Source organism: Equus caballus, unplaced genomic scaffold (assembly GCF_041296265.1).
Source record: "Equus caballus isolate H_3958 breed thoroughbred unplaced genomic scaffold, TB-T2T unassigned-0002347, whole genome shotgun sequence".
Classification (NCBI taxonomy): Eukaryota; Metazoa; Chordata; class Mammalia; order Perissodactyla; family Equidae; genus Equus; species Equus caballus.
Window position 1 is genome coordinate 1 of NW_027222277.1, and position 7,500 is coordinate 7,500.

At 59.3% G+C, this 7,500-nt stretch overlaps 1 long non-coding RNA gene across 1 annotated transcript in view; it reads right to left on the reverse strand.

Moving 5' to 3' along the window:
* Positions 1-6,935: 6,935 nt before the first annotated feature.
* LOC138922697 (uncharacterized) overlaps positions 6,936-7,500 on the reverse strand; it is a 1,146-nt gene continuing 581 nt past the window's right edge. The window contains exons 1-2 of the long non-coding RNA XR_011435818.1: positions 7,398-7,500; positions 6,936-7,074 (exon numbers count right to left, since the gene is read on the reverse strand). The exon at positions 7,398-7,500 is cut by the window's right edge and continues 581 nt beyond it. This is a non-coding gene — a long non-coding RNA (uncharacterized lncRNA). The remainder of the gene's footprint in view (positions 7,075-7,397) is intronic.

A 7,500-nucleotide genomic window follows, 5' to 3' on the forward strand; every position in this document is an offset into this window, starting at 1 on the left:
CACTTAACCAGCGCGCCACTGGGCCGGCCTAGTGGCTTTCATCGCATTCGTTAAGTAGAAATTTTTAACCCTCACGAACCTTAATTTTGGTGAAAACTAAGAAGTCAGCAATTAGGAACTGTCCTTCCCATGAGCAGTCTGTCGCTTGGCCAATTTCTAAAACACTTGGCCACTTTTAGAAACATGGGATTTCATAGGTTTATCTCTTCCTTCGCTTTATTTGATTTCATCTCACTTTAGTTTTTGGGTGAGGAAGATCGGCCCTCACAGAGCTGACTGCCTGTTGCCAATCTTCCTCTTCTTTCTGCTTGAGGGAGAGCGGGCCCGAGGTAACACCTGCGCCCCACTTCCTTGATCTTGCGGACGGGATGCCACCACAGCCCGGAGTGAGGAGCGGTGGAGGTCCACGCCCGGGATCTGAACCCGAGGACCCCAGGCTGCCGAAGCTGAGTGCAGGAGCTTAACCACTATGCCGCCGTGCCGCCGTCCCCTGTCAAAGCTTTTAATAAAGCACGAGACGTGTTCCTCGATAGACCCAAAGGTCTTTTCGTTTCCGTATCCTCACAAACCCAAAGTAGATAAACTTCTATTTAGCCACTCACGTCTCAGGTTCTATCTTACTCGGAAATGATCTACATCGTCAAGGAAATTGTTTTTTGTCTTAAGTTTGGCACCCGAGGCTAACGACTGTTGCCAATCTTCCGTTTTTGTTTCCCCCCCCCCCCGCGATTTTTCTCCCCAAATCCCCCCCATGACATAGTTGTCTATCTTAGTTGAGGGGCCGTTCTAGTTGTGGCATGTGGGACGCCGCCTCCACACGGCCCGACGAGCGGTGCCGTGTCCGTGCCTGGATCTGAACGGGCAAAACCCTGGGGCCGCCGAAGGGGAGCGTGTGAACTTAACCACTCGGCCACGGGGCTGCCCCCGTCCGTGGACTTTTTTATCACCTGATTTCACCTCGCAAAACTTCAAAGCTTCAAGTTATCAGAGAGGTTTGGGAAGTTGTTTTTATTTATTTAATTAATTTATTTTTCGAGGAAGACGAGCCCCGAGCTGACACCTGCTGCCAATTCTCCTCTTTTTGCCCCGGGAGAGTGGTCCCGAGCTAACATCCGTGCCCATCCTCCTCCGTTGATAGGCGGGACGCCAACCACAGCGTGGCTCACCAAGCGGCGCCACGTCCGCACCCCGGATCCGAACCGGCGAACCCCTGGCCGACAAAACGGAACGTGCGAACTTAACTGCTGTGCCGCCGGGCTGGCCCTTCGGGAAGTTCTTTTCAGGACACGGGCCATAAACTAGAATCACCGCTACAGGTTTATCGGAGCGACATCAGCGTTCGTGGTGGATTGAGTCGTCCCCTCTGTCTCTCCCCTCCAGGGGACAACCAAAGGGACGTCTATCGACCCACCCACCAAGGATTCCCCCCCCCCCCCGCATGGCACAGCAGGATGCCTGAGAGATCCACGCAGCCCTACAGCGGCAAGTCACATTCGCACAGTCAAAATTCAATGGCAGAGGGGGGGCTGGCCCCGTGGCCGAGTGGTTAAGTTCGCACGCTCCGCTGCAGGCGGCCCAGTGTTTCGTGGGTTCGAATCCTGGGCGCGGACATGGCACTGTTCATCAGACCACGCTGAGGCAGCGTCCCACATGCCACAACTAGAAGAACCCACAACGAAGAATACACAACTATGTACCGGGGGGGCTTTGGGGAGAAAAAGGAAAAAATAAAATCTTTAAAAAAAAATTCAATGGCAGAGACAAAACGTTAAGGTCAGCGAGAGGGAAGAGAATAACCGGCCCAGGAGCAACAGTGTGAAGAACATGGAGAAGACGGGTCCTAGACGCCGGGGTCCCCGGAGCAGCAATTTCATCAGAGGCCCGCGAACGTCCACGATCTCCACACCACGTTTATGGCCGACTGCGTGTGTGGGTCCTTTGGAATCGACCAGGCTACCGTCTGGGCCACTTTGGGACATCGTGTCTAGCTGCCCCGAGCGGTGGAGCTGTCGTTCGAGTGTAAGATGGGGCCCGTCCGGGGAGAGCATGGGGACGGGGAAAGGGAGGCCGCGGGAAGTCACAGAGTCTGAGGTGTTCGGGGGAGACCGACTCTTCTAAAGTGGAGGCGGTAGAAGGAGAGCAGCAGGATTTTTGGATTTTTGTTCTCTCTGTTAGGTATCTGGGTCCGGAGGAGAGTGGGGCGGGGGGGGATGGTTGTGGTGGTGGTGGTGGTGGTGGGTGTGAGGCTGAGGCAGGGCTGGTGTTTCCTTTCCGGGTCAGGTGAAAGAGCTCCTCCAGTGGAGGTTTTTGGACAAGGGGTCTGGTCTGGCAGGATGGGAGGTTGCGGGTCGAGCCACAGGGGAATCTGTCGTAGCTCAGACTCGGGCCTTTGAAGAAATAGACAGAGAGAGGAGTTTTGCTCTGTCTGTCACCGCAGCCGGCACCTCAGGAGCAACAACAGAAGGCTTCCCGAATGAGTGAAGGGGCAGGAGCCAGCGTGCCCCGTGCCTCTCTCAGCCCTGCGCCGGCAGGGAAGGAAGCAGGCAGGCAGGCAGGCAGGCAGGCCTCAGGGCTACTCCCGTCCTACTGCCCGGTGGTCCCTGTCCCGGCCCCGCCCCCACTCTCCCCCTGACCCTCACCGCTCCCCAGCCCTCTTGTCAGCCAGAGAGGCGATGGGGGGGGCGGGGCGGTCCCAGAACAAGTTTCCTCTCATCCACCATCATCTTGCCACCCTGACGACTTGGCCCGAGATCCTGCCTAGGCTGTAGCCGTGTGTGGTTTTCCTGTGGACAAGGGGGCCGGTTCACCATTTCGGAGGAAACCCCTAGCCTTCCACTGCCGAGTCGAGTCGGTGGGACTCGCCAGCCTGGGAGGGGGGAGGGGGGAGGGGAGGTCAGGCCCATTCATTCCGACGGGCCTGGTGTCAGGGCTTCATTCAAGTGCAGGAAGCTCTCTCCCATGGCCTCGGGCTCTTTTCCATTGAACGGCTTTCTTCAATTCCCCCACCCTTAGGCCGCAGTCCGCCAAGGGCCGGGAGGCAGGGAGGGAAGATGTTGGGGCAGGGTGGCTGTCTGAGAAACTCGCCTCGTCTGGGGCAGAAAGAGTGCCCCCCTCCTTTCTCTAACCCTACTAGACTGCTTGAGGATCACGGACGGTTTGGCTCATCGATGAGCCCTGCGTTATGGGCCCGGCAAGCAAACTCCTAACTGGCAACCCGCTGCTCTAGGCGTGTGTGGGTTTTTTGATCATTCACCTTCAAGTTCGCACGACATTGGTCCGTGTCCCCCGCCCCAGCTTCCCATGGGAAATCCTCCGTCTCTTTCCACAGACTCACTGGCGACTTCACACAGCGCCTGCCTCCTCCTCCTCCTCCTCCTCCTCCTCCTCCTCCTCCTCCTCCTCCTCCTCCTCTGAAGGGGCTGACCCCGTGGCCGAGCGGTTGAGTTTGCACGCTCCGCTTCAGCGGCCCGGGGCTTCAAAGGTTCGGATCCTGGGCTCGGACACGGTACCGCTCATCAAGCCACGCTGAGGTGGCGTCCCACACGGCAGAACCAGAGGGACCCTCAAAGAGAATATACAACTAGGTACTGGGGTGCTCTGGGGAGAAGAAGAAGAAGGAGGAGGAATAAAAAGAAAAGATAAGATTGGCAATGAGCTCGGGTGCCGGTCTTTAAAAAAAAAAAAAAAAAAAAGAGGAAGAAAGATGGACAAACAGGAACGAATCCCACTGACGGCACCTCCAAATGGTGGGGGGTAGGGGTGTGGGGGGGGTGGGGAGTGGCATCATCGGGCCAATGGTGACTCTAAGTCGTGATCCCGCGGTTGTGTTATTTGATATTTTATCGAATCGATTTATTATTTTATTTTTGAGGAAGATGAGCCCTGAGCGAACATCTGCCGCCAATCCTCCTCTGTCGGCCGAGGAAGACTGGCCCTGAGCTGACATCCGTGCCCATCCCCCTCTACTTTCCAGGTGGGATGCCTGCCATAGAGTGTCTCGCCAAGCGGTGCTGGGTCCTGCGCCCGGGATCCGGACCGGCGAACCCGGGGCCGGCGGAGCGGAACGTGCGAACTTCACCGCTGCGCCACCGGGCCGGCCCCCGGAGTTGTTTTAAAAATCCAGTAAGGGGCTGGCCCCGTGGCCGAGTGGTTAAGTTCGCGCGCTCCGCTGCAGGCGGCCCAGTGTTTCGTCGGTTCGGATCCCGGGCGCGGACACGGCACTGCTCATCAAACCACGCTGAGGCGGCGTCCCACATGCCACCGCTAGAAGGACCCACAACGAAGAACACACAACTATGTACCGGGGGGCTTTGGGGAGAAAAAGGAAAGACAAAAAATAAAATCTTCAAAACTCCAATAAAACTTTGAGTGAAGACGACGAGGAGGATGCGAAACGTATCTCACGCCTCCGAGCCGAGCCGTCCGTTTAGGAAGGGGGACGAGGACCCTTTGTAAGCGATGTCCCTTTTTAAGCACCATTCTAAACCACAGAACAGAACTCCCTCTCCTCGACCCGGAGCGACCCGGAGCGAGGAGGTTCCTGGGTGTGTCAGAGAGGGCCACGTCCTCTGCAGCACGAACGAACCGCCAGGGTTCGGCCACGGGAAAGAATTTCTTCCTCTCCAGGTGGACTAAAAGTCGCCGACGGCAGCGGGCGTAGGTGCTATCCTTCCCGTCCAGGAAAGGCAGGGAGAACTTCAGCCGTGAAGAGAAGGAGGTCTTCCTCACTCCCCGTTTCGGGAGGGCCCCTTTGGCAGGGGAGTTTTGTCTCCTGATTTCAAGTCAGGAAGAAAAGGGAGAGAGAGAGAGAGTGTCCTTCTCGTGTCAGGTCGGTCTGAGGGGGACCTCCTCTGGTTTCCTCCCTTCCCAGGGAAGGCCGTTCGCTCCTTCTTCTAGAAAAAGCTCCCAAAGCACCACCGCCCAGGATGGTTGACCTACGCCCATCGTCCCTCCTTTCCCAATCATTTCTACCGCGACAGAGGGACAGAGGCCCCGGCCCCATCCCCATCCCCACCCCCACCCCCATCGCCTGCCTCCTTGATGGCCAAAGGAGCTGCCTCTGAGAATGGAACGGGGCTTGGAAACCTTCTAGAGGGGTGACTCTCACCTGCCTGCCTGCTGGGAAAAGCACCCACGCTGTCCATCGGACTGCTCTTTTGGGCAAACGTAGGCGTGCCACGTAGCGATCGACAGCTATGGCGGGGGGGCGGGGGCGGGGTGGCGTGGTGGTGCCCAGGATCCACGACACGTGACGGCTGCGGAGCACGACAGCCCTAAGACCTTGAGGGAGACGGGGTGGCGCGTGAATCCTTTCGGAACGAGAACGACAGGAAACGCTGACGGGGACGTGTTCTCGTCTCGAGAACACACCAACGCCTCGCACGGTGTCTGACCCGGGGTGCCTCTGACTTTTGTCATCAGAGAAGATCCTGTCGACCGCCCCTCACGCTTTGGGGAAAAGGGGAGAGGGACTCGGTAGCACGGGAGAAGCCATCCATCCGCCCTTCCTTTCCGTCTTCACGGCTCCTTCTCGTGGAAAACGAGGAAGCCGTCCGGAGGAACGGAACACTGACCCGGGCCAAAGCGTGGCCCAGCCTGAGCCTCCAAAACCTTCTGCTAAGTGAGAGGTGCCAGACATCCAAGGCGACCTACGTTGCGATTCCACACAGAGGAGAGAGCTAGAACGGTCCAACCCTAGAGGGCGACAGCAGATGGCGGCGGTGGTGGTGGTCGTGGTGAGGCAGATCCGGGAGTGGGGCCGTTTTTTCTTTCGGAGGGAGGGGATGGAAACGGAAACCTTCTGGAAATAGATAGCCGTGACGGATGCGCCACCTTGGGGAGGGAGACTCCCGAAGGCCACTGGCTTGTGCCCCGTGGAAAGGATGGATTCGGTGGGATGGGAATTCTACCTCCGTGTAGAGCGTGTGGTAAACCACGAGGTGGGTGGGTGGGTGGATGGCCTCCCTGCCTCGCCTCCACCTAGACGTCCACACACAGAGACCGACGAGGGAGGGAGGGAGGGAGAGAGACAAGGTGGACAGAGGCCAAGGCCGAGGCCGAGGCAGTGAGCGAGTAAGTGATCGACCCTGGCCATAGGGATTCCTCAGAGGGCGTCTCTTGGCTCCCCAAACGAAGAATGTGTGTGGAGATCGAGAAAGATCACCGACCTAGGAGAACCAGCAAGACTTCCTCACCCTCCAGAGAGCCGCTGGGCCCCTGCCGTCCCTGCCACCGCCACCCCTACCCCTCGCCTTTGGCAGCGACGCCAACGAAAGGCAGGCAGACGAGTGGGAGAGTCGTGTGGTGGTGTCCCCCAAGGAAGGTGGGTCCATGCCGACGAGCGGTCGTCGGCGTGTGGAAAAGCCAGAGGCGGGCTGACTAGAAGGAGGGCGTCCTGGGGGAAGGGGCCAGGGTGTGAGGGAGAGAGGCCTGTTTCTCTTCCCCTGTTGGTCCCAAGTCAGGGGCCCAAAGGAGGAAAGCTGTCCGTTCCTTTCCGACTCGGACGGTTCGGGCGGGGACCGACCGATCCCCGCGGCGGCGCGGTCGGGGCTTTCTGGACCAGAACCCCTCTCTCCGTCGCCTTTCGACCACACACACGCTTTAGAGGCCAAGAGAAAATGGATCGGGTCTCTCTGTCTCTCTCCCTAGAAAACAAGGGCCGGGGGCCGAGCCCGTGGACGAGCGGTCAAGTACGCGCCCCCACCCCGACCCCCGGCTTCGACGGCCCAGGTTTTCACCGGTTCGGATCCTGGGCGCAGCCCCAGACCCAGCATCGCCCTTCAAGCCCACATAGCAGAAACCCGAAAGACCTACCACTGGAACCTACAACTATGGATGGACGGGACGGGACGGGACGGGGCGGGGCGGGGCGGGGCGGGGGTGGGGGGGGGCGGCTTTGGGGAGAAGGAAGAAAGAAAAAATAAAAGAAACACAAGGACGGTCATCGCGATAGTTCTTTCCACTTCCATCCATATGTTAACAGGACCCAAGTTTCCCGACCTCCATTTGGATGTATGTTAACTAAATGGAGAAGCTATTCAAAGGACTCCTCTAAAGAAGTCCACGTTCTTCTTTCTAAATGATAATGAAAATCATTGTCACCACCGCTCTTCCGACCCTCCATGTCCAGACGGCCTCCCGCCCCTCCCCCATCCCCAACTCCCGCCCCGCCCCGCCCCGCGCCGACCCCCGCCCCCCCCCCCCCCCCCCCCCCGGCATTCGCCCCGCCCACCTTTCCCTCTCCACTCCTACCCCCCCGCCCCCCGCCCCCCGGGACACCCCCCCCCCCACCCCCCCCCCCCCCCCCCCATCCCGGCCGGGCCACCTGGTCGACCTCCTCGAACACTATATAAGAGGATGCCGGGCAGCCGGTGGCGCCCGACAAGCGGCCTCCTCACCGGCCGGACGGATCAGCCTCGCGGGGGCGGGCGATGGGGAGGCGTTCGTCCAGGTCAGGTCAGGTCGGGGGAGGGAGGATGCAGCGCCGGCCGGCCTGGTGCG